Source organism: Schistocerca nitens, chromosome 1 (genome assembly GCF_023898315.1).
Source record: "Schistocerca nitens isolate TAMUIC-IGC-003100 chromosome 1, iqSchNite1.1, whole genome shotgun sequence".
Taxonomy (NCBI): domain Eukaryota; kingdom Metazoa; phylum Arthropoda; class Insecta; order Orthoptera; family Acrididae; genus Schistocerca; species Schistocerca nitens.
Genome location: NC_064614.1, coordinates 298,674,096 through 298,679,382, shown reverse-complemented (window position 1 = coordinate 298,679,382; position 5,287 = coordinate 298,674,096). Strand labels below are relative to the sequence as shown.

Here is a 5,287-nt window from a genome sequence, read left to right as displayed (position 1 = left end):
AGTATAAAACTACAATTTTAAATATTTCCTGGGTGTTAACTATCTTTTGAAGTCACAACTTCTGAGTATATGCAGTCAAGCCATTTAATTTACCTGCGCTCACATATTCAAACCGAAGTAATATTGTTTCTCAGATAAATTATAGTATGAATACAAGAAACGAAAAGATGAAACATTTGAAGAAACTGCCACAAAAAGCTTAGAGACTTATAAAAAGTGGTCTGTGGTCTGCTTTTGTTGTTATCATTATACTAACTATACGAACTCTAGTATTTTTGTAAGCACCAAATGGAACTCTTGGGGAAAACATACACAAGAAAATGTCGAAGCAGATAAAAATACGAAATCTCGTATCTCATGAGACTGTCATCTTATTTCTACAAAACACATTAAACTCTTTCCTAATTTGAGGAAATCCATAAAAATATAGGATCCTTGCAAGGTACAGAATGGATAAACTACCTTCTATGTATAACAATTAATTTGTTCTTCATAGAGACTCGAATAACTGTTTTTTGAGAGAAATTAAAAAAAAAACGCCATATTAACAGGCCTTGAAAGCCCAACGGTACCGACCGGCCACCGTGTCATCCTCAGCCCTTGGACGTCATTCGATGCAGATATGGAGGGGCATGTGGTCACCACAACGCGCTCCTGGCCGTTGTGTTTTCATTACTGGTGCCACTACTTCTCAATCAAGTAGCTCCTCAACTGGCCTCACAAGGACTGAGTGCACCTCGCTTGCCAATAGCACTCGGCAGGCCCAGACGGTGACCCATCCAAGTGCTAGCAAAGACCGACAGCACTTAACTTCGGTGATCTGAAGGGAACCGGTGTTACCACTGCGGCAAGGCTGTTGGCACGAAACTATATCAAAACGACCTCGTAATCATTCGGTTTCATACAGAGATTTTGCGCTATAGAAATTATTGGCGTGAAAGTACAAGAATACCAGCTGATGAAAAGAAAAATGCTTTTCACTGTTTCTGTCACACTTCCGGACACATCTACTGCAACATTGTTCTTTGTACAAAATCTAATTAACCAAAGGTTACTAAACGCTCGTAAAATATACGATTACAGTTGGTAACAATTCTTGCTTCCCTCCAATCTGGTATTGTCAACACAGGATGTAAAATAGGACATTTTATAAATGGTTCAAATGGCTCTGAGCACTATGCGACTTAACTTCTGAGGTCATCAGTCGCCTAGAACTTAGAACTAATTAAACCTAACTAAACTAATGACATCACACACATCCATGCCCGACGCAGGATTCGAACCTGCGACCATAGCGGTCGCTCGGCTCCAGACTGTAGCGCCTAGAACCGCACGGCCACTCCGGCCGGCGGACATTTTGTATTTATTTTCTATGTGATGTGCTACGGTACATACCATTGGAGACTTCAGAAATGTTCTTATCTAGTGCATAAATCATAAATTATAGCTTGCTTTGAATAAAATACGGAGCAGCACAATTTACGATGGTTTAGTAACAACGTAACATTTTCCCCCCTTTAGTCTTCTAGGATTAAATATCTCGTTCGTCGTTATCAAATCCTTCCTTTTTGGCGCAGCGGGAAAGCTAGTGACTTTGAAGTCATCATGTACAGCTAATAGTAAAGTGCCCCTTATCCTATGATGGTATTTAGTAAATTTTTTCACTCATTTAGTAGTGAGCCATGCCGTATATGCTTCTCACGAACAAAGAATTACAGTATAAAATAACAGTTAATGTTTTCATACTGCGTTCGATCAACTTACCCATACATGACAGAGATTTCATTATGAAAAAACCACAAAGAAAAATTAATAGCATAGGTACAATATTTTAGAGTTATAATGATTTAAAAATATTTACATGTAGTTATCCGCATTTCTGTTCTGGATTATTTTAAGAAGTACACTACATCCAGTTTCGTACAACAAAACCCATTATCATTTACGAACAAATTAATCTGTTTACTCTTTTTTTAATTAGCATAGTTATTATCCTTATTAAAGTTTGTTATTGGTAGCCAGTTCGATCAAAAACCAATAATACCGCTTTTATGTTCAGTATCCGCAGGAAAATTATGTATTTACTTTCGAACACAGCTTGTTAATACCTACCGTTCCTAACCACAGTTAGCTTGCTCACTATTTAGCAATATAATATATGGCATGCATATTTCATTTGTAGAGCGATTAACTAATCAGATATGAATTACATTGCATTAAGTTAATTTGCCAGTAATATCTCGCTGTTATCAGGTAACTAATATTCTGTCCATTTCTTCTTTCACTTAGCATAATAACAGAGGAGAATCCAGATACGAAAGAGCAAAAGTATCGATACTGCTGTCTGACAGTCAAATAACTTGTTCCAATAGTACTTTTACTAATTATGATTTTGCTTCAGTGCTAAATGCTGCTTCTTATTTTCAAAGAGAAGAGGTAGGAAATTAATTTCACCACATTTTCCTCATCTAAGTAAATTCCTCTTATGAACGGTTGACATTATGGTAAAAAACATTTCGGCACTGTAAACAACGCTTGGTTGTCATCTGTCTACGTCACTCACTTTGAAAACGGCTGCATGTGGCAAACAGTTCGACAGTTTCATTTCACTGTCACATGCCGCATAGTCGTATCATCTCTTCAGTCTATAAAACCTCGGTAAAGTGGCGTAGTACAGCTCAAGTACAACGCTAGCTAGGACGTCTAACGGCCTTCAGGTCGAGATAATGTCCAGATACAATGCAAAAAATTACTCAGATAGCGGGCTGATCTGCGTGTATGATCTTCTTACACTTCAGTAACTGAGCCAGTCAATGAGGTGCCGCACATGAGTTTTATGTGCAGTATTTGCTGCTTCTAGTAGACTTTGATTTCTAATCTATAGAGCAGGATGGAGCTTTTCACGTGCGACGTATAATCACACTCAACAAAATTCTGACCCTTATAAAATTTAAAGAGAGATTCGATGAGATAAAGAAGAATCGTATTGACTGTTCTTTTTAATCATCGGCAGCAGAAAATTAGTTTTCTGGCACTATAAATCGCCAAATCAGAAAACAAACATACTATTTTCAGTATTTAAATTTTGGCCAGTAATTTTACAGTGAGGGATATTACACATCATCTGTTTCAATTTTACGTTTCACAGGGAGTCCTGTATGCATTTCTGACAGACAGTCCAACAACGTAGCATTGAACGATGCAACTTAATATTGCAATTCAGCAAGTGTAATGCTCGTTTAAAGATTGCAGGATGTAGATGAGAACTTCAGAAACAATGTACGTTCCAGCAGCGATAGGCTATTATAACCAAATGCGACGGTATCTTACGTTAGTAGTTTAATGAGCTTCCACAGTACTGCTCTAAAAGCGCTTCAGGCCACATAACACTTAGTTTCTTGTTACTGGGAGACATTAATCAAGTCTCAGCACTTTTGTGACAAAAATAGAAGTACAACTCGGGTAATTGTGTTCCACACAAACAGATAAAATTATTGAATGGAGTCAAAATAAAAGCATACAATAAAGAAAATATCTAGAATTACTGCCCTTGTGAAATATTTTCACACGTCAGAAGCAGCAGCATCGTGCGTTAATATGTTAGAAAGTAAAATGGACTTAAGCTAGATTTCACGCACAGTATTCGTATTTGCTGCTACACAGTTAGATAATAAGATTCAAATAATAAAAATTATTGAATATTTTTGTTATTATTATTAACAAAAAAACTGATTTTATGCAAGGACATGTACGTATAGTAAGAGTACCCAGGGCAAACAAGAAACAAAGACGTCTGTTCTACATCACTCGGGAAAATAAATAATTCCATCTTAAATAGCCTTTATGTTTTAATGCCTAGTTTCTTGTGTTTAGGAAAACTATATTGGCCCGCAACCGTATTGAGCTTTCCATTAATTTTCTTATTTTTAGCCACTGATTCATTACTCGGAATGTATTAAGTGTGATACACAAACTGAATCAAAATAACTACGTTTTACAATCATAGGCACCGAAATATGTAAATTCCTTATGAGCAAACTTGTTACTTGCTTTTCGAACGTTGTTTCTGCACGAGGTAACTCGTTTGGGCAGTATCATGATAATAAAAATTTATAGAAACGTGAACATATAAATTCAAATAAATATGTTGTTCTGGCTCAATTAATTTTATGGATCTGAAACTAACGTAATTTCGCATGAAACAATGCACATAAATAAGGCAGAATGAGTAAATGATTCAACAGCATTTCCTTTCAGAAAAACATATTAAATGTAATGTACCTTCGTTCATTTACAAGTAAATTCTATTAACAGCCGTTAGCGTTTATATCTCGGACACAAATGTGTCTTCCTAATTAACTAAGCTCTTCATTGGTAATTTCCATTTTAATTGTACATCAAGAAAATGTTCCCATCCCATCCATCACCTATGTATTTACATAACGTTTTCAGTGTCTGTATCTTTCGACAGAGAGCCCGAAACTCCGCGACTCATCGTACAATCCCTAACGTAATAGAAGAATCTAGGGAGTGATTCTAAAAGTCTAAGTCTGATGTCCATAATTTTTTGTGGAGTAAGACGTTAGTTACATTTGCCTCAATGCAGTTTTTCACTAGGCAGAACATAGTATAACGAACGAAGCAAAACATGGAGAACATGCCCACTGAGAAGGCTTCTGGAACACAGTAACGGGATTCCCACATTTTACTCTACACTACCTCACAAACTAAGGAAAGGCACTTTTCTTGTTTATCGACTTCAATTACGTCGTTCTACACAATGAGTAATGAGTGAGCCCTGTTTTAAAATGATAATTAAAATTTAATTTCGCAACTACTTTATATCAATCATTTTGTTAAAGTATTTTTGCGCGTTATTTGAGATTTCACCGCAGAGTGAAAATCGCCAAAAATTGACAACCAGTTTTCAAGAGGTGCTCGAACTCATTGATATAGATATCTATTACGACGAAAACTATGATTTTAGGGACAAACACAAAGTAATACAGTTGACTTTTGAGTACACAGTTCATCTGCTGTATCGATGGACTAATAGCAAATTTTTGGGAACGTTTACCATGGTCCTTCTCACGACAGTGCAATCTTAAAGCACGGTCGAAAAGTTGTCCGACCGTTCGAAGGCAAGCGCAGCAGCGCGCGGCCGACTTACCTGGGCGGCGGGCGTGCGGAGGGACGTCTTGCGCGAGGTCGCGGCGCAGCACAACTGACCAGCGTGAACGCAGCGCAGTCCATTCAGTAGGAGCCCGCACCGGCCTGGACGCCTACG

General features: G+C 37.4%; 1 pseudogene; it reads right to left on the bottom strand.

Moving 5' to 3' along the window:
• Positions 1-742: 742 nt before the first annotated feature.
• LOC126207845 (5S ribosomal RNA) lies at positions 743-861 on the bottom strand (annotated as a pseudogene).
• Positions 862-5,287: the final 4,426 nt, after the last annotated feature.